Here is a 24,466-nt window from a genome sequence, read left to right as displayed (position 1 = left end):
GACAGCTGATATTCTGTTAAAGGTGGACTAAATAGGAATCTGAACTCGTCTTTTTACCGCGGGAACTCTATCTGCGCGTTCCGACCATTCTTAGAAACTTCGAATTTTTGTCCTGTGCGGCCGATTGCCCTAATTAAGTCGTATTAAACGCCCCGGCTCCCGCCTTTCTTTTTGAACTCAACGCACTGGCGGTGGACAGGCTCCCGGTAAATCGCTAACGGTAACCCGGTACACGGTATGCTAACAGTGTACATTGTCGTTGAAATCATGGTAACCGTTTATACGTCATTAAATGCACAAACGGCGTCTGTATCCGCTGCATTAGCATTGCGAGCGCCACCACTTCATGAATATGCAACGCGGGAAAGCCACCTCTACGAGCTATCAAATACGTATTTTTGACGTTACATCCCCCTTTTTTCCTTTGTGTGTGTCTTTTGCACCTTTCAGAACTTCAATCATGAACCAAATAGCCGCAATGCAAGTTCTTCTGCAAATTTAAAAACTGGGATCAAATGATGTTGACAGCCTTTCATTTCGCGATATATCATTTCCCACTAGAGTAAAAAATCCAGAAAATTGCCCCCTATTTACCTTGTTAAGCTGAATGCGACTTAGCTGAGCTAGGGCGTTTGCCACTGTGTAGCTTTGATTTATCTTGTTCAGCTTTTCGTGAGCTTCCAAATTCGAGTTGCGCCGAAATGGTCTTGTAGTTGTTCCTCGGCTTTCCTCTTGCGATAAGCCGTCTGGGCTGCTCGTTGCGATTCGAGTCGCCGTTCCATTCGTTCAGCGGTCTCTGAAGCCACTATGCCTATCGACTGCATTCTCTTTCCTCCGGCGACTTCATCCTTCGCCCCTTCTCTCTGGCATCTGCACGTGCACGCAACCGCGTTTCTCGCTCTTCATCTTCACACCATCTCTCCACCCGGCGGCAGCTAGCGCGACGGTCCCCTGAGCTTACCCGAGTTACTCCGAGGCTTCAACATGACGAGTCACGGCTTTTTCACTGGTGACTCATCTATTGGTAGCGCACTAAAAGGTGATTTTTAGCTGATTAATCGTCTATTACTGAGTTCTATCACGCACATAATGTCCGCCTTCCTGTACAATCCACCTGCACAAACCGTACCGATGTATTTCTCGCAACTTCTGAACTACAAATGTATGAACGTTAAGAAACATGACGGACAATTTAGCGTGGTTAGGCCAAATGCGAATTATAGGCGCGCTAGAACTTCGGTGTTCACTTCGGTTTCGGTTCGAGGCTCGGTTTTCAAGGTCAAGCAAGCTTCAGACAATGATCGGCGAAACCAATCAGTTGGGGCTTAGTGCTAGCGGACTGTGTGCTATATAAAGATTTGTTTGGTGAACTTTCAGTCAGACCCATTGTGTGGCTTGTGACCGGCGAAAGCTGGGCACCGAACGACCACCTCCCTTGTCACTTGGCAGCTTGTTCCTGGCTGAGCTTGTCACGCTGAGTCGAGGGCATGTCATTAGAGACCAGAACAGCTGTCCCTACGCGCTCTTAGGGTGTCTGGGAGCGTACGCAACCAGTGCGCATTGGTGGCCCTACATGGATGGATGGCAAAAATTTTTTCCTCAGAAAGCACATGCAGACGATTCAGTGATGGATGGCCATCAATCCATGCCTGACGGCGACCCGGGTGGCCCACTCCACGGCCCTGGTCAGCATGACCGGCTCTGAGCTGGCCAACACGGCCTCCCACTCCTCGAGAGCAGGATCACGGATTTTGGCGGATTCTATACGCTGTATAGCTTGACAGCGCGTTTGGAGTTCTTCGCATGTACTTCGCAAAGTTCAAACTAACACTCTCCTCACTCCATTAATGCTGTACAACTTCGGATGGCGTGAGACAGCTCACTGTCCCAACTGCCCAGAGATCAGGGCAGACACAGAACACATTACCTACTCATGTAACACTGCCATTACCTCTCCTTATTTCCCTCCCCCTCCTACCTGGAGTACTTGGCTTCACTCGGGCTCGGCAGGTCATCAGCGGACCTTGGCGGAGAAAGCGCTCTTTTTCACCGCGCCTCAGTGCTAGACTCAAATAAATTTTTCCCTCCTCCGACGTTCGCGTGATGCAGAGAAAAGGAGGCTTTAGTGTGCCTGATCTTCAGCTTCGTGCTAGGAAAAAAAACAAATTGGAGGGGACACTTAACCTCTGCCTTAAGGGTATGACGTATACGCGATAACATTAATGGGTTAATGCGCCTATAAGCGGGATTGGTAATTCTCTACTTTACATGCACAGATCAATGGGGTCCTCATACCACACCTGGCACAGTGGTGCAGCGGTTAAGCGATGCGCCATGCTCTGCAATGGCTGGTGCTGCCACCGGTGGTGCTGGTCAGACGCAGGTTGCTGTTCCCAAGTAGCCTATGTCGTCAGACGCGCAGACGGTGGCGAAATAGGTAAGGCTGATTGGGGGGGGGGGGGCGAGGTCTCAGTGCTCGAGCACTAAAATCACTCGGCATAGACGAGGGAGCACGACGCTCATTTATTCCCGTACTGGCAAGAAATGCTGGATCGTTGGCTCCGACTTCTGTTGTGCGATCTCTACATCTCTGTGGAGTTTCTACCCTCGTGGTGGCTTCGTCGAGGCGATGTCGAAATACCTCAGTTATCGACACAGTAAGGGAGAAAGATGCTAGGCCAAGCTCACGATTCATTAAATAAAGCATACGCTATGGGACTCAAAACAGCACGCACCCGACCTTTGCAGTCACACAGCTATCGTTGCGGGCGACATTTCATGCAAGTAAATGTCTGCGAAAGGCTGAATTTTATACGTAGCGTTAAGTCATGTTGGCTCGGCGTCATGACCTGAATACACGTGAAAGCTGAGACGCACAAGCAGTGAGGGCACACTCGAGCTTATATAGAGTCATTAGTATAGAGCCTGTTACGAACGGCGAAAGCCAGTCTGGGTTAGCTGCGGTGGCAGCAAGTCTCGCCTGCTGGCAGCCAACACTTATGCTTCTACTGGGTGGCTCCGAGCAACTCGATGGTGATTGCCCGAACCAGGCTTGCCGCCAAGGACCCCGAGGAATGGATCCAGGTGCCAGCTGGTTTCAATTTATCAAGCGTTGCCCGGTCGGAGTATAGGACCCGAGAGAGCGGAGGCCGGAAGGACGAGCAAGCGGACGTCATCTTCCTCAATCGCCGTGACTATGTCGGGAAACACAAGAGCCTCGTTTCCGGTGGCTCGTCGGCGTTGGTAGCACCGCGGCGGTGGTGGTGAAAGCATTTATTTGAATATTGCAGAGAGGTTACGTGGGGAGCAATCCCTAGTGAGCCGCTCCCCTTACAGTACTAGGTGGAGTCCCTTATTCAGGGACCCCATTGGTCTGGGCCGCTACGCGAGCTCGCTGAACTAGGGCTTGTTGGGCTGGTAGGTCCAGGCAACTGAGCAGGGCCACCTCCCAGTCCTCTCGGGTAGGGGAAGGGGTAAGGGGCGGAAGAGAAGGATTGTGTTGACATGCATGCCCAGACCATGTGGAACGTGTCAGCCACCACCCCACAGAAAGAGCAGAGGCCAGAGAAAGAAATGTCGAAATGTTTGAGCACTGCCGGGCACAGTAGAGTATTAGTAAAAAGTCTAAGCAGTATTCTCTCGTCCGCTTTCCCTAGCCCCTTGAGTGGAGCCGGGTACTGACGGTGCGAGTCCCGATAATAAGCGGAGATATCTTTGAAAGTTAACAGAGCATAGGAGTCCTGGTCCAGATCGGTAGGGTCTACGTCGGGGGCCCGGTTAGTGAGTGCGCGGGCGACCGAGTTGGCGGCCTCATTCCCTGGTAGGTCCTGGTGGCCTGGAGTCCAAATGAGAAATCGGGTCGTGGGGTCCTGATCCCGAGCTGCTCTCCGAAGTATTCGTTGCGCTGTTGGCGTTATCCAGCCCAGTTCATAATTCTGGCAAGCCCCTCGCGAGTCAGATATGATGAATTTAGATTCAGCGTGGGAGGCGGCTAGGGCGATTGCTACCTCCTCCGCGTGGGTTGTGCTAAGTGCCTTAAAATTGAGACCGTTCACCTGTCTTCCCTCGTGAACGACTGCGGCCGTGTACCATCCTCCCCTGGAATGATGTGGGCCCGCAACGTCTACATAGAAAACGCTGTCTGGAGCCATAATGGCGGTGCAGGGCATTCGCCCGCGCCCGACGCCGTCCATTGTGGTTCTCTCTGTCCATTTTGGTAGGAAGGGGTCGAACACGGAGGGCGCCTCTCCATAGTTCTGGCACTCGCACCCTTTCCTCGATGTGATGGTCATGCTGTATATGTAGCCGGCCCAGTAGGCGACGACCGGACACGGTCTGGGCAAGACGCGTGTATTGATTAGTGAGGTGCACCTCGCGCAGCTCCCGATAGGTGTTCACCACCTCCAGTGCAAGGAGCCTCGCATTGGAGGTAGAGATCGGGAGGTCGAGCGCCCTTTTGATCACCTTGCGGAGAGTAACCTCCAAGATGTCTTCGTCATGCTTGCGCAAGTGCAGGTATGGAGTCGAATATGGCTCGTCACAAGAGCATGGGCGAGTCGCATCGCATCCCTACTTCTGAGGCCCCCACGCTTGTTGAAGACGCGGCGGACCATGCGGCCCACTTGATCGCCAACCTTGCGAAGCTTGGCTATGGTTGTGTCAGCGCGACGGTTCTGGTGAATAAATAGTCCGAGAACTCTAATCTCAGTGGCTTCGTGTGTCCGCTAGCCAGAGAGAGAAGTATTAGGGTCGTGCATCTCTGCGAGGGGCGGAGATGTACGAATTCTGATTTTTGATGAAAGCACTGGAGACCACAGTACGTAGCATAGCGTTCCACTACGCTTGCCGCTGTTTGCAGGCGGTCTTCCAGTTGACCAATGTTGCCCTCTGTTGCCAAAATGGTGATGTCGTCGGCATATAGCGCATGCTGTACACCTTCAACCTCAGCCAGTTGGGCAGGGAGATGGAGCATTGCGAGATTAAAGAGTAATGGAGACAGCACTGCGCCCTGTGGTGTGCCCCGTGTACCCATAGTGTAAGGATCGTGCTCCTTGTCCTGAATGCGGATAATGGCTTCGCGGTCCGCTAGGAAATGTTTAATGTAATTAAAAGTGTTGTGTCCACAGTGTGTCTCGCTGAGGTGAGAGAGAATGACGCTGTGTTTCACGTTGTCGAAGGCACCCTTCAAATACAAGGTGAGAACCACCTTGTCATTATGAGGGTGCTCGACAGGTGTGAGTACCTCGTGGCTGAGTTGAAGCAAAATGTCTTGCGCCGACTTGTGAGGCCGGAATCCAAACATCGTGTCTGCGAAAGTGTTACGGGCCTCCAGATATTGGGAGAGGCGATCTCGAACCATGGCCTCCATAAGTTTGCCCACACAAGACGTTAAAGAGATGGGTCGGAGATGATCGGTATTGATGGACTTGCCTGCCTTTGGGATGAAGGCGACAAGAGCCGTTTTCCATTCTAGGGGGAGGGGTGTATCGTTTTTCCAGATTGCGTTGATGTATTCTAGCAGGGCCTCATACGCCGGCTCAGGAAGGTTGGCCAAAAGCTTGACCGTAACCTTGTCCCAGCCCGGCGCGGTACCCCATCTCATTTTAGTAAGAGCCGCCCGCAGATCGTGGAGCTCGAACGGACGATCCAGATCCGGATTATCTCTGCCTCCATAGAGATATTCCTGTCCACAGGGGTCTTGGACTTGACACAGATACTGATCCCGTAAAGTCTGGACAAGTTGGTCCGTATTACCTTTGCATGATGTATTCTAGCAGGGCCTCATACGCCGGCTCAGGAAGGTTGGCCAAAAGCTTGACCGTAACCTTGTCCCAGCCCGGCGCGGTACCCCATCTCATTTTAGTAAGAGCCGCCCGCAGATCGTGAAGCTCGAACGGACGATCCAGATCCGGATTATCTCTGCCTGCATAGAGATATTCCTGTCCACAGGGGTCTTGGACTTGACACAGATACTGATCCCGTAAAGTCTGGACAAGTTGGTCCGTATTACCTTTGCAATTGTGAATCGCTCGTTGCAGATGTTTCTGTGTTTCTGCGCGGGCATGAGTTGGATCTATCATGCTGCGGAATAGCTTCCAAGTGTTGCGACTAGACATTTGTCTCAACAGAGTTACAGCGATCCACTCAGTTTGAATCGGCGAGCTGGGCAAATACTCAGCCGCCTTCTGGCTGAGTTGTGAATCCGCAAGCGGAGTTTCCTGTTATGTTTCTGACGGTGCCACCTCTTAGTGAGGCTGCGCCGCGCTTCCCAAAGATGAAGGAGATGGTTGTCCACATCCGTCACCTTATCTGTGAGTTGTATTTGCTTCTCGTGTTTGCGTAGCGTTCGGAGGAGGGTGTGGGCCCAGGAAGAATAGTCGTTTTGGAGCAGACTGTACGGGGGCAGCGATTGCCGGAAAGCCGTCCAGTCTGGCAGGTGGGCCTGCGCTATGGAGCGGTGTAAGGGGCGAGTGTAAATGATAGTGTAGATAATGCAGTGGTCACTGCCAAGGGTGTCCTCAGTGTTGACCCAGTCTGCGTGTCTTATGTTGTGAGTGAGGGTGAGATCGGGACAGGTGTCTCGAGTTACGGAGTTACCCACACGTGTTGGATAGACAGGGTCAGTATGGAGAGTAATGCCCAGCGTGCAGATTAGTTCCGCAAGCTTTCTGCCACGCGACTCTTCCTTGTGATAGCCCCACAAGCGACTGGGGGCGTTAAAATCACCCCCAATCAGAAGGGGGTCGCGACCTGCTATCTTTAGTGCTTACAAAAGATGTCCGAGAACTTAATGTTCTTACGTTTAGGGGGACAGTATATATTTAAGATGTGGACGGGTGGGTCAGTGCGACGCAGGAGGAGGACTGTCACCATCACGTACGAATAGGATAGATTTAGTTGGAGATCGACCTCCTGCGCGGTAAAGCGTTTGTGGACAAGAAGACAGGTGACGGGTCCCGTTGGAAAGTGTTGTAACCTGACAGCTTCACCGCCGCCCCAGGTTCCTGGAGTGCGACTAATGCTGACCTATGCTCAAAAGTGTCGAGATATAATCTCAAGTGGGCTCGTTATTTATAGTTTTTGTAACCGCGGCAGTTCCATTGCACGACGGAGAAAGCCTGATGTTTTGGGGGGCGGGTGGGCTTAGTTCCCACTGCCATGGTGAATTTGGGGTTGAGCTGGGCTAGACTTCGCAGCTGCGGCTCCCAGGCCCTGAACTGGGAGGGACTGCACGGAATCTTCGGCAATTTCGCCCAGGTCAATACTCGTGGTAAATTTTGGTGGACGGCTAACGTCCTTTAGTGGGCTAGGCCTGCGGCAAAGGGGCGGGCCAGTCTCATTCATCCATGTTTTAATGTTATTGGTGACCGCAATGGTCACCTTCTGAGTGATGTCTTCCACTAGCTTAACAAAGTTAGAAAGCTGGCCTGCCAACTCGGCTAGGGTGTTTTCTACAGCCGTTAAACGGCTATCCATCGCCTTTTCCTGAGGGCTCTCGCACATCGGCTCAGATTCCTCAGGGCGCACCACTGGGACCGCCGGCGACGACGGCGACGACGGTGATTCTGCCTGCGCAGAGCGCAAAATTTTGTTTTCCGCAGCTAGCTGAGCTACCTGCGCGCGAAGTGCCGCCATTTCGCGGCGCATCTCAACGATTTCAAAGGGAAGGGAAGAAGGAGGGTTAGAGGCGGAAGAGGAGGCGACCCCAGCCCAGAGGCCTACCTTGTTCGATGACTTCTTGGAAGCCGCAGGCGTTGCCTCCGAGGTCTGGGAACTCCCCGGCCTGGAAAGCCGGAGCACCCTGGTCATGTGACGTCTTCGGTGTCGTCCTCGTTGACGGCTTCTTGGGGGATAAATGTGGCGTCTTCGGGTTGGCCGGCGCGCGTTTGGTAACGCCGCGTCGCGGCGCGTCGCTGGTCGCCGTGTTGCCAGCCTTGCCGCCGGAAGCACCTCCTTGCACGATGCCCGGCGACTCGGAATGCCGTGTAGCTGGCGGCCCCTTGAGGCTCCGGGCGGCTGGGGTTCCCGGAGCTTTCTGGAGGCGGCGAAATTTTCTTTTGCAGGCCTGGGAGCCCGTGAGGTGGGCTTGCCCGCAGATCATGCAAGCCGGCTTGCACTCGTGAGGCGCCATGCCGTCGGCAGCCGTCCCCACGTTTTGGCCGCAATGGCCGCAGCGTTCCTCTACCGGGCGAGGGCAGGTGTCCACCCGGTGTCCGATCGTTGCACACCGGTAACAAGCAGGGATGGTGCGCTTGTGCTCTCGCACTGGCGTGACCGTTGAGTTATATAGGACAAAGCGCGGCACCGTTCGGCCCTCGAAGGTGACCAGCGCGAGATGACTCCGAGCTTGCGGACGAAGGCGATATCACCGTCACGTCAGATGATTTTGTCGCGGAGGGTAGCCGAGGTCTCTCGCTCGTGAACGGTGATGACTCCCCGGCACACCTCCCCGTTAAGTTTCGCGTGGCCAATGCGAGGAAGTTGACCCTCACTTGAGTTAAGGGTGAATTCCCGGGCCAGCTTGTTGGCCGTGGCGACGTCTTGGGTGGCGCAGAGAAATATGTTCTGATCCCAGAGAGGCCAGATAGTGAGGACCTTGACTGCCTCAGCGCCAAGATAGGAGGCAAGGGCTAGGCCTAGCTCACCGGGCTTGAAAGCTTGGCGGAAGTCGGTGGTGGCTCTTGGCTTCACCATCACAATGATGTCTTCCTGCTCGAAGCGAGGGATCCTGCGTGGACGCCATGATGGCTTCTGTGCCGGCGGATCCCGCGCGCCGACTTCTGTAGCAGGAGAAATTCGAGCCGCCCCTTCAGTATCGGACGCGGCGGCGGCAGCCGTCTTGGCGCGTCGGCCACGCTTGCGCAGCGCGATTAACGTAAAGAAGCTCTCGTCAGAAATAGCGTCCGACGATTCCGCAGTGTCTTGAGCGGCAGCAGGGACGGTTTCGGTCCACGACAGTGTAGACGGATCGAATCCCCGAAGAGCGGAGGCCGCCATGTTGGCCGACGGCCGCGGGGAATCCCCGTCCAGGGCGGTATTGACGCTATCCTTCGTTAGGCTTAGCGGAGCTCCCACGAGGCGGAATCAGAGATCGGGCATAACATGCCCAAATATGGTCCCACATCGGTGAAAGGGGTGTCTTGTTGATCCAGACAACTTTAGAACGATGATGCCGGCAAAGTTTTCGGGCTGCAGCAAAAATTTCCGGCCTTCTGGACGAAAATCACAGGAGCCAACGTGGAGCGCGTTCGCCCTCTTCGTGCGTCCGCAGCGCCCCGCACCGCGGCGGGCTGGCGGTCATCGTCCGCAATCTTCGCAAGCATCTCAACGGACAAACGACCCCTTCTGGCTTCTCTACCCAACCTTGCGTTCTGGTCTTGCGCGTCGGTTGTCGTCTGATGAAGAACAGGTGTCAGCGGGGCGTGGGGACGTTTGGTTGGCCAGTTGACGTCACCTACCGCAGTTGGCATGACCCCGACGGCATCCTTCTCTCGCTCTCGGGCTCGATATTTGACGCGGGCGAGTCCATATGTGCGGTGGCGTGAGATTGTGCGCGTGAGTGAAAGTTTCAGGCCACTCCCACCCCGGCGAGGTCGTCCTCTGCCTATAGGAAATTTAGGGACGAAGAGCGATATGAAACTCGAGAGCGAGTGCAGTAAACGAGCACCAGCCCCCATTTTTGATTCTCGTGCTTGTAAAAACCCGCCGCGGTGGCTCAGTGGTTAGGGCGCTCGGATACTGATCCGGAGTTCCCGGGTTCGAACCCGACCGCGGCGGCTGCGTTTTCATGGAGGCAAAACGCTAAGGCGCCTGTGTGCTGTGCGACGTCAGTGCACGTTAAAGATCCCCAAGTGGTCGAAATTATGCCGGAGCTCTCCACTACGGCACCTCTTTCTCCCATTCTTGTTTCACTCCCTCCTTTATCCCTTCCCTTACGGCGCGTTACAAGTGTCCAACAATATAGGGGACAGATACTGCGCCATTTCCTTTCCCCTAAAACCAACCAACCAACCATGCTTGTAAAAATATAAATAAACCCTACTGTACAGCTTCCCTCCTTAACGGAGTCCGACAACGTCACTCGGAGACGGGACCTGCGGGGCTGAACGAGTCAGCCTTCTCAAAGGCCCCTCCGCCTCCAACTCTGGTGTCATCGGCGGCGTTGAAGCGCAATCTCCAACACTCGTAACCTGCGGTGGGGTTGAAGCCCCATTCCCAACAAGTCATTGCAGAGGGGTGTCCCATGAGTGGTAGTGGCGAATGGGTTATAAACAGTTTTCTAACAAAACCATGGAGCTTGCTCATGCAATCTATGGGAGGCACAATCTAAGGGACTTGGTTGCGAAAAAAATCCTAGTTGAAAAACACTCTTACTGCAAGAAAAGTGGGAAAAGTGCTAGGACCCAGTACTTGAAATATATCTGCAATGTTACTTTGTAATTATTCGAACAGTACAATAACGTTTAGACGACTATATGAAAAGAATTTATTTGGAACGTTAAACTAATGTTTATGGTTTTTGCCATATAACATTATGTGTCAATTTCTAACGTTGCAAAATATATAGAAGCCAGCGTTAGAATAATGGTTTCATTGATTAGACTAACATTTTGTATATAACATCTACCGTTATTTGTTAATTTTACATCAATGTTCATTTTGTATATAACATCTACCGTTATTTGTTAATTTTACATCAATGTTACGTTTCAGTGTGACTAAAAGTCAATTTTATAACATTGGTCTAATGTTCGCCGCCACCTTCGAAATACCGTCCCTTCTGTCCATGGTGCGGCGAAAAGCCTACGCTGTTTCACATTTCCTGGAATTGTCCCCAAAAACCACCTCATCTAAAAACATTACAGACATGATACGAGCAGTGGGAGGCAGCACTGACCAGCAATGGTCTGGAGGACCAGTGTCGCATCATCAGACTGGTCCAGGCATCCGCCAAAGCCACCGGAGTCCTGAACTGAGGAGTCCGCCTACCTGACTCGCAGAAAACTTCAATGAAATAATAAATGTTTTATCTCTCTCTCTCTCTCTCTCGCCGCCACCTGGGACCATTAACATTCGTTAATGAAGGTTAATGTAGACGTATGCAAAATCGCTACGGGTCACCTCAGCTTTGAATTCAAGATCCGGTAGAAATCTGCGGTGGTCTAAATATTTATTTGATCGGAACCGCGCGTAATAACGTCCAATACTCCCACTCACACAAGCACTCGCTCAGAGTATGCAACACCGATGAGCACTGTAAAGCCTGGTCATTTCCTCCTCATGTGAAGAAACGTTGTGTAACTCTAGCACTTTCACTCCAACCAAACCCTTAAGAAGTTCCGAATGATCATCGTGGTAGCTAGTATTGGGTCACTGAAAGAGAACAGTGCCGTGAAAGCTGCAGCACGTGCTAGCTAACCAGGCAGCGAGCGCTTTTACCCGAGAACAGTGCATGACTGCGAAGCGAGGCCCAAGCGATGCAACCATTCGCCTGGCAGGCAAATCAGCTAGGTCAGTCACAAATCGCGTCAACTGGCTAACAGCTTAGCGAACGCTTCTGGTTAGCTCACACAGAACGTAAAAACTGGTTTTTGAGGAAAGAAAACGGCGCAATAACTGTCTCACATCTCGACGGACACCTGAACCGCGCTGTGAGGGAAGGGATAAAGGAAGGAGTGAAAGAAGATAGGAAGAAAGAGTTGCCATAGTGGAGGTATCCGGAATAATTGTCACCACCTGGAGATCTTACGGCGCGGTTCAGGTGTCCAACGATATATGAGACAATTACTGCGCCATTTACTTTCCCCCAAAACAATTATTACTATACATCTTTAACGTCCAACGATAAATGGGACAGATACTGCGCCATTTCCTTCCCCCCAAAAAAACCAATTATTATTATTATTATTATTATTAACGTGCGCTAATATCGCACAGCACACGGGCGCCTTAGCGTTTCACCTCCATCGAAACGCGGCCGCCGCGGTCGGGTTCGAACCCGGCTGCCTCGGATCAGTAGCCGAGCGATCTAACCACTGAGCCACCGCGGCGGGTGGAGCTTTCAAAAACCTGCAACATTTCAGCATAATTTCAGCAAGATTCAACATGCTTGCCACTACGCCACCATTCACCCTTGTGCGAAAGCGCGCTGTGGTTTCGCTTTTTCTTCGTGGTTGGACACGATGGAGACAGATGGCGCGGTTGCAGCGCGTGTTGTAAGCGTCTAGTTGGGCTAGGGTCTATCTCTACCTGACGGCGTGGCGTCCTTCTGCGCCGGCTGCACAGCTTGAATGGACAGTTTCTTCTTATCGAAGGACCACTAGCGCTTGTAATCACCGGGAACCTAAAATAGCTTTCGACCGTACCGCGAAGTTCGAATCCTCAGCTACCCGTCGTTTTTCTGCTTAGAAATACATACCTGAACCTGTTGGCGCTTTTGTGTCCGGTAAATAATCCGATGTCAGTTAAATGACATCGGGTAAACAGTGGTTGACTCTAGTAGTAAAAGCCAAATTGCGATGGTAGTCATAGCAATAGTAGAATTGAGTTAATGAGTTCATATTAAATAAATAAATAAATAAATCGATCGACCGATCAATCAACCGGAGTGCGAAGTTTTAACATGTTTGAGGTACTTACTACCTAGAGAAACGAAATAAAAATGCTACAGACCTCCAAAAGGTAAAAAAAAGAACAGAAGTTGGAAGATAAGAAGCGTAGATAAAAGGTCAGGAACTGCAAACGAAGTCTCTGGTGAAAATTTCATGTCGAGATCTTATACAAAATGATAAGCCGCTCAGAGCAAAAGAACACGAAAAAAAAAACAGCAGAGTAGTCAATGTAGAGACTTGCAAGCAAAACATTTTCTATCTCCCTTAAAATGAAGAACAGACAACCATAGCTGTATCGCAACAACGACAGTGATGAGAACAAGAAGGAAACGTCGTTCAGAACCGTTATGAATAATTTATTTTGGTTTTGGTTCAACAGTATGCTCGTGCATAGAAAAGAGAGAACAAACAGCGCTGTGCCGAGCTGTTAGAGGCGTATAGTGCTCAGAAGAAAACCATTGATTAAAACACAAACATTAGCAATATTTTGTGACATCTATTCATAGTGAGAATTATTAATTACTATCATCATCAGCCTGACTACGTCCAGTGCAGGACACGGGCCTGTACCACACACCTCCCATTAACTCTGTCCTGTCCGACTCGCGGCCGGGCAATCTCCGCGAACTTCTTGATCTCCTCCGCCCACATAACTTTCTGCCGCCCCCTGCTACGCTTGCTTTCACTTGGAATCCACTCCGTTACCCTTTAGGACCAGCAGTTATCTTGCCTTCGCATTACTTGCTCTGCCCAAGCCCATTTCTTCCTCTTCATTTCGGCTAAGATGTCATTAACGTGCGTTTGTTCCCTCACCCACTGTGCTCTTCTCCCGTATATCTCTCTACTATTAATTACTTGAAAAATGCCGAAAGTAGGTGAATTAATGTGTATAAGATGTAGCAACATTCTCGTAAACCACCCAAAGCGAATAATATATGTGGCATTATAAAGAAGAAATTTATCGGAACAAGTTTAGCTTTGTCGGGAAAAATTTTGAAAATTGGAAAATTGTAAGGCACTGGTATGGAAATATTGAAGGTAATTGCCCATTAGTTTGATGTGTAGCAAAATCTTTTTTAAGGTATTCCCAGCGACCGCATCAAACAATTAAGACTGCCATAGAAAACCAACGGAGAACGCTTTTGAAGATAATAAAACAGTGAATAGAAAGAAAAAAACGACTGCCGTCGGGTGCTCTGCGGGTATATTAATCGTTATAGTGAAATCTTACATAATATGAAAAAAAAACTGCGTTCATAAACGGTTTCCTGCTCAGAAATGCTTTTGTCCAGAATTGACGGGTATGTACGATGTTGGTTGTCTGAGTATTTTGTCACGGAGCGCGGTTAAACCCGTCAGCTACGATGATCTCTAAATAAAAATGATGAGCTTTAATCGTGGGATTTGCCGGGGCATAATGTCCCGCACAACTGATTCGCACCAGATGGCGTGGGGACGTCGTCTTCTCGGCTTTTCGTGACATGCACACCGGCACGTACTGTCCGCGCGGAGCCCGGAGGGGGCATCCGCGGCATTGCAGCGGCGAGCAGCGTGCCGTGTGTCCCACTTATCGGGCGCGATCTCGCACGAGTGGTCAGGGACGCCCTTGGCGCACCCGTCTCCGGTCGCCGCCGCTGCGATGCTCCTCCGCCAACTGGCCCCCTCCATCCGCGCCGATATCGGCCGGCCGCGGGGCGCATGCCGACTCCTTGCATGTACATACGTACGCACTGCGCTATCTGCGACCCCGCTGTTGTGCATTCGCACTAGGGCGGTGGCGAAAGCGGAACGCGCTGGGTGTGGCGCCCTGACTGGCACCGCGGCGGAGTCTCTGCCAGCACGCGCGATCCGTGCGTTACGCGTGTATTTTGCATGCTCTGAAAGTGGCCTGACCTTGAAGTCACGACAGACTAGGCGCGTATAGTGAAAAACGACCAGGAACATTGATCTGTTCGGCATCCCATGTTATATTCAGACAAATGTCCATTTTGTGGGGAATACTCGAATATTTTTCATGTGGTGTAGGCAAGCCAAAAAACATAGAGCTAGCGATCATCAGAAACACCGCATTTGAGCAGTGGGAGCGGATGCTGACCAGCTCACGCCTGGAGGACCAGAAAGCACTGGTGCAACAGGCGAACCGCAGTCGTGGCCGAGTGGTCTGGGCGTCCGCCTCGGCTGCGGGAGGTGGTTGGTTCGAAATCCACCGCCGGACACCCACCGGTAAAAAATGGGTACAAGCCGCCCCCGGCCCGGCGCCCGGCTTCTTCAGGGTTGTGTGCTTGGAGGAGGCTCCGCAAACCCCGCTGCGCCCCTTCGGGGGCAAACCCAGTTTCGAACAACTCCGCCTGCAAAGGTGGTTCGTGTTTCACTCCCAAGTGAAGAGTTCGACTCAAGACTCGTACGCTCTAACCAGCGTCAGGTTCAAACACAATGGTCCTTCGTTAAGTACTGTGCATCGGTGTCGGTGGTAAGTTGCGCCTGAGCGTATAATTTCAGTTCCCTTGTACATGACACGAGATGGAGTGGGACAATATTTTCCCCATGTCCACTGATGAAGCCACGTCATTTTATTCAAATCCAGAGTAAACAATTAACCGCTGATGTTAATGCGCAGCTGAAGTAACTTTCAGCACATTCTTTCGGGTGGAGCAGTCAGCAATTTTTTAAAAGGTTGATACTCGACGTGCTTTTCACAGACGTATGAAAGAAACAGTTTATTTGAGACTGGAAGTTGTTTCATTTTTCTGTCCCGCAGATTAAGAGTCTTTACTGCACACCGGAGTTTAAACAAACGAACGTTTTCAAACTTATCTGTGGTCAATAATGACGTTATAACGGATCAATGTGAACACTCGGTACATCGGGATTTCGCTGTGAGTGGCGTGTGGTCATTGTGTAAAATTTCTGATAGCCAACCGAAAGGACTATAGTTTCTTCATGTGTTGAAAATTCCGCGTAGAGGTCACAGCGGCGGCAGGTGAACATTTGGTGAACTTTTAGCGAATCTGCACATAGGCGCAGCGCTGCTGGAGGTCGCTGGGCAGCCGGCAGCGACCGTCCGGCGAGGCGCAACTTGCAGTGCCTCGCGCTCCATGAATGTTGCAACCGCACGGCTCGAGTACTTCCTCCCATGCGCCACTTATCTGTGCTCCGTACGTGCACGCTCGAGGCTTGGTCATGCTGAGGGCGTTGCATTCCTCGTGGCCGGGGCGTGCGCCATCAATATTATATAAAGCGTGTAACGCTCGTATAACGCTGCGCGTAATTACCCAAATTTAACGCACACCCGATTTTCCTGCCCGCGGAAGCGATAATAATAATAATAATAATAATAATAATAATAATAATAATAATAATAATAATAATAATAATAATAATAATAATAATAATAATAATAATAATAATAATAATAATAATAATAATAATTGGTTTTGTGGAAAGGAAATGGCGCAGTATCTGTCTCATATCGTTGGACACCTGAACCGCGCCGTAAGGGAAGGGAGAAAGAAGGGAGTGAAAGAAGAAAGGAAGAAAGAGGTGCCGTAGTGGAGGGCTCCAGAATAGTTTAGACCACCTGGGGACGTGCACTGCCATCGCACAGCACATGGGCGCCTTAGCGTTTTTCCTCCACAAAAACGCAGCCGCCGCGGTTTGGTTCGAACCCGGGAACTCCGGATCCGTAGTCGAGCGCCCTAACCACTGAGCCAACGTGGCGGGTCGGGGAAGTGAGAAGAGCGCAATTTGTGCACAAGCCTGAGGCGACGTCCATGTATTGTTTTCGCGTTAGCTCTCGCCGTTCACTTTACGTTTCTTCTTCTTTGTCATCGCGGAGCTCGCAAGTAAAAGAGACGCGAAATCACGCAGTTGCAAGGCTATCAGTTGGAGGTAAATGGCGATGAAATGCGATAGTACAGCTCCCTGCGCGCCTTCTACAATAATGTAGGCTCAAACAGCCGCTTGCCAGGGTGACGAATCTGGCGAGTGGCAAACTAACCCACCGAATGACTGAGCTGTCAGCGGCCCTGTAGTTTCGAACTGCAGCGCACAGCACGCTCCGTAGCTCCGGAGATTACCGGAAGTAGTCAGCCACTAACCGGAAGTTTTGTCTCGCTCTACTGCCGCTAGTCTGGGAAAACGACCGTCTGCACGAGGGAGCCTAGTAAACGGCGCGCAGTTAGAATTTCCGTCAGCGGAACCGTTTTGCATGCACATTTTATGATTTTTGATTTAATTCATACATGGAGCTCTATGTACCCTGGAGGGAGCGGGAACCGTCAAAGGGCACTTACTTGCCGCGGGTTTAAGCCGAAACTATCTTAGACCATACCCATTGGCCGAATCCGCCTGCTATGGGCGGTGCGGGCGGCGCAATTTCATTTCTTTTTATTTTGTCAACACTTTATGCAGGACAACCCCAGACCGTTATACGCAGTGGCGCGGGCCGGGACACTTTACTTTTTAATCTTTTTTACAGTTCCGCCATATTCTTCGTAGGACAACCCCAATGTAGTGGGCCGGGTAATATTATTTTTATTTATTTCTTTTTCTTGCCCATTATATTCATTATATTTTTGTAGCACAACCCCTCTCGTCACCCCCTCCCCACGCTCCCGCCCCTGCGCGGGGTGGGAAATATTTGTTTGTTTATTTTTGCCTGCCCACAGTAATTTAGGTATGTTGTCCCCCCCCTCCCTCCCCGATAGCCCTCCGCCCCCTCTTTTCCCAAATTCGGTGGTCCTTTTTGTGAGAAAAAAAATTCCACATATACGCTGTACATAATAAACGTAGTTGAGCCTATACGACATGGGGAATGTTTCACCAAAGACTGTCAGCAATTTTCAGAAATATGCTTCTTGAGTTATAAGAGCGCTTTTTTCGGCTAGCATTGTCAGCGGAGTAGTACATCAGAGTAGAGCCAAGACTTAATAACCATCAGGCTTGGTATAACTAATACTGACTTGTTAAGTTTTTAACTGTTAGAACTATGGACCTCCTCCATGTTTGTAAACAATCGAGGTGGCGCTGCAGTCGCTAGCGAGCTCGTGGTAGGCAAAAGGTCGGGGAGTGGCGTCGCGGATAGGTGTTGAGCGCGGGTTTTCAAGGCTTGTAGGCGCGTTTCCAGTTTCTGCGAATCATAGCAATGGTCGATGCTTCCAACTTAGTAATTTGTTGAAGTACACGAGCTCGCGTTGGCCACGTACGGCCTATAAAGAGAAATAGTTTGCCACTGTATTGTATATATGTTTAGTAGTAAACATGTAGAAAGCGTTCCTGCCGTTTATTTATGCGCTAGGCATTGAATAAAACAAGTTTTGACACACTGCACTAGCCGGAATGATTTTACTTCGGGACAATAGTGAGGGGAAGTGCTGGCCTTGTTTCGTCGGAGCAGACATGCGCTCATCGTCTGCTGACATACCTACGTGTCGCGCTGTGCGAAAAGTGGTGACAGCGTCGTGTCCCTGATCTCCTGTCTCGCTTAGCGCTGTTTTTAGCCGCATGACCACACACCAGCCAGGCCGACTTGTCCTCTTGTTAAGCTGGTCGATTTGGTGAAAATTTTTGATTTCTAGAATTATTTTCTTTCCTAGCCCTGAAGTCTAGTTTCGTGACGAAAAATTATAGCAAAATATTGAGTACAAATTTATAAATTACGCTTTTTAGAAGTGTGGTCGTCAAAAATTGTGAGGTAATTTCTTTGATTTCAGTGCCCCATTTCTTTGACCAAAGCGAAAGCGAAGATGCCATAAACGAGGGAATAAACTTTAAGGTTCGTTTTGTGACCTCTCACATTTTCTGCGACTGGATCACTCACCTTCTTAATTCGCATGAAAATCAAATGATTCCATTTTTCGCAAACTATTCCTGAGACGTTGAGGAGCGTAATAAATCTCTCGATTTTTTTTCCCTACACGTGCAGTACTGTGTTAGTTATTTCTTGTAAGAAACGTTTTCATGTAACTATGCATGCATAAGTACTGATCATATAGAAAAAGAACTAATCGCGTCATCGTACAGAACAGGGCTTTATGTACATGCTGGCATGAAAAAACTGCGCACTATCTAGTCAATTATTTGAGACCTTGGGGGGACTTGACGACGGTGTTAATTATAATTACCCAGAACTGCACCAGGTATAGCTATAAATAAAAGGAATTACTGAAACTAGCGTAGGAATTTCATATTTGCACCAAGTTTAGTTACATATCGCATGTATGAATAACGAAAACACTTTTCATGCCGCGTCCCCTCTCAATCTCGCCACGTGTCTGTTAGTAGCACGCCTGCGGCTGCTTCGTTCCAAACAAGCTTCGCGATCATGTACTACCTCATGAAACTTGACACATGCATGATGCAATGAAAAAGCATATGGCGTTTAGCACACTTAAGGTACGCTATTCTAAGCACACCAACGCGACCGCGCAAGATTGACACAACTTACCAGACTTCTTTCTACTCGAATTAAATAATTACGTCGTCATATCAAGAAACAGTTTCAAGTAAATATTAAATGTCATAAAACGCGCCATTAAAACGTGCTGTGCTATTAACAAAAAAACGCATTCCTTGGGGGCGAGTGAACCTGTCGGCGCCCCGTGCACTCCGGCTCAAGGTGATAAGTACGTGTGCAGCTGCATATGTCCTTTTTTTTCCTTGAGCAATTATCAGCCTACTATCCTGAAGTTCAGGTGAATGAACGCAGTAACTTGCATGCTATTAAGTGCATTGAGTGTCAGTGCCTATCGACTCCCAGACTTCGCGCTTTACTACCGTGGCCCAATGCCTGTTAGCCAGTTTCCGAATGCGGCATTTATGCGCGAGAAACCTATCGAGGCTAAATTAATATTTTTATGCTACTACGCGGATCCAGCAGTGACGCAGCTGGTCAATATATGCTGCTTCTGCAGTGCACAGGCTTGAAGCAGCCGCCGGTAGCTGCGGCAGCTGCGGTAGGCACGGGCAAGCGGAACCTGTTTTGCCTACCATGCGAAAGTCGCTGCTAACATCAGCGCCACCGCATCTTCGTGACGTCGCGGGGTGAAGGAGGTCCATAGTCTCCTTATTTTTGAGAGGCTTGTAGCCCACCGAAAGTACTATCCATTTTAACTTTTAGGTTATCGAAACTGCCTTTCTCGTCGCCGCTGCAGCGCAGACAATTTCGGGGTCGCACACACCTGAAGCCGAAACCGCGCGACCAGGCATGTCGAACAATCTTGGACAAAAGTTTTGAATAACGGAAAAATTGTTAGGTACTGTTGTGGAAATATTGAAAGCAACGATGCATTCTTCCGATGTGTAGCCAAATCTTTATTTTGAAGTTTTCCATCGCTTGCATCGATCAATTAAGACTGCCATAGGAAACCAATGTGGAACCCTTTTGGCGATAGCGAAAACGGTAATAGCAAAAAAAAAAAATAAATCCTGCCGGCTGGAGATCTGCGGATATATTGATTGTGATAGCGAAATCTTACATTACATGAGAGAATTGCGTTCATAAACTTTTCCCGTTCAAAAATGCTTTTGTCCAGTATTGTTGGGCATGAATAGCGCTATCCTTGCCTATACGAGCGAGCGTCCCACGTGCTCCTTGCGCTTCTTTATGATGAAAACTGTGTTTAAATAAGGTTAAGAACAGATGGGTTCATTATATACTAGCTATTTGCATAAGCAATGCGTAATTCGACACAAGTTCCATGCTTCTGAACGCGCCCTAAAGACGTCTGCAATCTCTGAGGCCATAAGTGCCTTGAATGGCTCCGATCTCCCTGTAGACATCTTGAGATCCACGCAGCATGTTCACTCTAGTTGGAGTTTGATTTAAAATCCCATTTCGGGTTTCCTATTTTTTATTCCTTAGCACTATGACGCCCATTATCACAAGAAAAGAAGGAGGACAATCAATGTAAATGATTGGGTAGATATGAGCTACCATCAGGCGTATTCTCTTTGCGTTGTGTTACATGTGTTTGTGTTCTCTTTGCGCAGCAAATGACTGAGACAGAGACACTGATTAAAGGTTGATTCAGAAGAATTTCACGTTGTTTACATAACCATTGGAGCCATGTCTGGAGTCTACTAGCCATCTACTTCAGGTTGTAGTTCGGTGCGCAATGTGGCCACGATTGCTTTGGGATCACTAACCTGACAGCTTACATATTTAACGTTCGTAATAGCTCACTCGCTGTGGGACTGGACTTCATATCGATGCACAGTGCCGCTGGGGGTGATGAAGTAGAGGCTCACCTTGCTATTGAGAAAGTCCACAAAACTACGTTGTTTCTCGTCGTCTTGGTTGAAGCCAGCTACGAGTACTACCGACTTCGTGATCCGGAACGGCATATCCCGAAAGATGACTCCAGCTGCTCGACGACGTTGCGTGTCGTCGTTAATTCCGGCTTGACGCTTCTGGCTCTGCCCCTACATCGGCCTCCCGTTCGCGACGAATGCTCAAATCTCCAGCAAGCCACTGCCACTAGGCTACACGGCTACTGAGCCACTTCGGCTGGTAGAGCAAAGGTGGGTTTGTGTATTGATGTTCAGCTTCCCAGTATACACAAGGCGAGAAGAAAGGCAAGATCGGAAGCCCACGAAAGAAGCTTCGCCAGGAAAAAGACGTATTATACGTTGAAGCAACCACATACAGAGAACGATACGGCCCGGTAGCCAGCGTGGTGAATCACCAGCTCAGAGAAATAAACTGCGTTTCTATCAAAACCAACAACATCCTCGAGGCTGAGGAAGCAGCAGTATATAGCACTCGCCATCACCCACCAGGCAGAGGAGCCCCATGCACACATAATTACAGACTCGCAAGAGGCGTGCAGAAGGTACAGCAGTGGACGCATATCCACGGCGGCCATTAGCATACTGAAGGCGAGAACAATCACCTTTACGAGATGCTTCTCAACGTGGACACCGGACCGTGAGGCTGTCAAAGGGAACCAACGTGGGGATGCCGATGCCCGAGCATGCGCCTACCGGGAGGCGCACACGGAAGGGGAACTGGACGCAGTCACTAGACGGTATGGAGCCATCTTGGCACACCAACAAGCCCTCAGAAGGATCTGCCCCCTCCCCACAAAAACCTTAGTAGAGAGCAGTCAGTTGCCTGGAGACAATGCAGACTAATACATACCCCAATCTCGGTTTACAAAGCAAAATCTATCCTTCAACATATGACAGCAAATGCCCGCTCTGCGGGGAACACTCAACGCTTTATCACATTACATGGGCCTGTCAGAAAACGCAGACAGCGCCAATAAACCACACACCAACACCGGAGCAGTGGGAGGCTGCATGAAATGCCTGATAGCCTGACAGTTTTGCGGGGCCCCTAGTTTCCTGGAGAGCAATCGCCAATGGAGTGTCGTCTAATAGCGGAAGGTACTGTTGCAGAATCGGCCGCTTGCACCGGAAGTCACGACTGTTCCACTGCCAGATTTGATTTTCATTTCTGCGCCTAGCCATTTCTCAGTTGCGAGACGATCTTCTCCATACTCTGTTGCCACCCGTTTATGGCGGCCATCTCATTCCTTAACCTTTGGCATTATTCGGCCTGTTTCTGAACTGCCCCGGGGACAGCTTGAATTTGGATGTTGATATGGCTTATAAATTCATTCATCTTGGCATCTAACCTTTCCAAATTTTCCATACTTTTCTCCATAGTCTGAATAGGGTCGTTGTCTTGAATTTTGCGTTTCACCGGCGGCAAGAGGGGCGCCTCTGTGACCATTTTATCATCTCCCTGCGGCTGTTGACGTGCCGATGGGGAGGTCGTTTGTCTGATGGGTTGTTGCGGAGGAGGGGTCGCCTGCCTGTGTGGTTTCTGTAAGTTTTGGATTTTGGACCGTTGCGATTGACTATTCCCGTTAATTTTTCGACCATTTGCTTTAATTTCTCGATTTCCTCGTCCCGTTTATCTCTCTGATAACTTTCCTGGGAGACCTTCCCCGCAAAACTCACACCCTTACGCTCCTTGCTTCTACCTCGTCTCCATGGGTTGGCAGGATCCCTTAATCTCGAGCGCCCCCTGGGCTGGCTCCTGGCACGGGAATCGGAGCGTCCTCTGGGCGGCGGCGGTGGTCTGCCTTGATTAGTTTCCAGCTTCAGGAAAGAGTCTTCGCGGAATTTGAAGTCTTCTCTCCCTTTGGGTTCGCGCTGTCGACTCTGCCCGGCAACGAGGCGGCCCACGAGCTGGCTCGAGATCTCTGCCGCCGAGCCGCTACAGGGCCCCTCGATGACCGAGGGAGCGGAGAGCGCATACTAAAATATGGGGAGATCACGCAGCATTATCCATAGATTAGAGCGTAGACTGGTACCCCCGGGGGGCGCTGCAAGCAGCCGAGGCGAGCGGACGCGTGTGACATGCGCTCCGCAGTTTTTGGGCTTTTTGACCCGTTCAACCCGACTGGACCACCAAAATTTTGGCTGGGATTGACGCCAGAAGTGAAGAGGACCACGAGGACCCCAAATTCAAGCCGGTGGGTTCAATATTTTGGATTTTATCGGCATTTGAATTTTCCACGTGGCCGACCAGGCGTTAAGCCTAACGAGGCTTAGCAAGAGAGCGGGGCTCCGCGGCCTCCCCGGCCTCGGCCCGAGGTATAGAAGACCCGGAGCGATGTCCCGAGCAAGCAACCCCAGCTACGACCGACCCTCAGCGACAGGCCCGACAAGATTTTCGGCCGAATCGCAAGAAATCATGGAGGAAGACCTCCAGGACACCATCGAAGCGACACCTGAGCAACAGGCCCGAGGCGGACCCGCGGCGACGGGCAGACAAGCCCTAGGATGCAGCACCTCATCGACGCAAAGCTCACAAGTAAGCAACAATGGCGGAACCGACGCAGATTGGGAAATCGCCATGTCGAGAAGGCAGAAGAGACGCCAACGCAGCGATAACAAGCAGCAAGTTTTGGCGGGAACGAGCCTAGGGAACGGGCCTTCCCTAGGCGCTGCGAGGGTCACAGATGGAGCGCCAGCTGCGCCGGAGAGGAAAGAGAGAGGAGGAGCGCCGAGGAGGAGACTGCCGCCGCTCCCCAGAGACGACCTTAAAATAGTCCTTCGGCCGAGGGGACTCGCTGTTAAACGCCTGCAGACGCACCAAGTGGCGCGGGCTGTGGTCGCGGCTACCGAACAAGGACGTAAGGCGGAAGACCTCATCATCCGACTGCGCAACGGATCGAACATCATCATCATCAGCACCGACAACGAAGAAGCGGCCCAGAAGATTAGGCGCATCACGCAGCTGAGCTTCGGGGGCAAGAGCTACGCCCAACGCCCACGTGGCAGCACCTGGAGGCACGCTGCGCAGGGTCGTCCACGGCGTGGACCCGGGAACCGCACCGGAACAACTCAAGACCAACCTCAGAGTCCGCACGCAAGGCGTGAAGATCCTGGCAGCCAGAAAGCTCGGGAGATCCAGCACGGCCGTCATCACCCTCGACGGCCCCATTCTCCCGAAGCAGGTGCTGTACTACAGCGGGGAGATGTGGTGCTACCCGCAGCGGCCCACGAGGCAGGTGTGCTACGCCTGCGGCCAACAGGGGCACCGAATGTACGTCTGCCCGAACCCGGAAACCAGGACCTGCAGGCAGTGCGGATGCCAGAATCCGGCAGAAGTGCACCAATGCACACCCAAGTGCCTGCTGTGTGGCGGCGACCACGCGGTGGGCACGAGAGACTGCAAACAACGCCTCAAGTCAGCGAGCGAGCTGCGGTGGGGACCCCAGCAGCAGCAGCGGCGCAGTCGAAGCCGCAGCCGGGGAAGAAGACCAAGATGGTTCCGGGACGAGAGCCAGGACCCGGGCCGGAGCAGAACACGGAGCCGCAGCCGCGGCAGGAGCCGGAGC

General features: G+C 51.0%; 1 pseudogene; it reads left to right on the top strand.

The window, feature by feature from the left end:
* The first annotated feature begins 8,995 nt into the window (after nt 1–8,995).
* LOC144095480 (uncharacterized) lies at nt 8,996–21,915 on the top strand (annotated as a pseudogene).
* The last annotated feature ends 2,551 nt before the right edge of the window (nt 21,916–24,466 follow it).

Source organism: Amblyomma americanum, chromosome 6 (genome assembly GCF_052857255.1).
Source record: "Amblyomma americanum isolate KBUSLIRL-KWMA chromosome 6, ASM5285725v1, whole genome shotgun sequence".
NCBI lineage: Eukaryota > Metazoa > Arthropoda > Arachnida > Ixodida > Ixodidae > Amblyomma > Amblyomma americanum.
The sequence above is the reverse complement of the archived record's forward strand: the minus strand, read 5'-3'. Positions and strand labels throughout refer to the sequence as shown.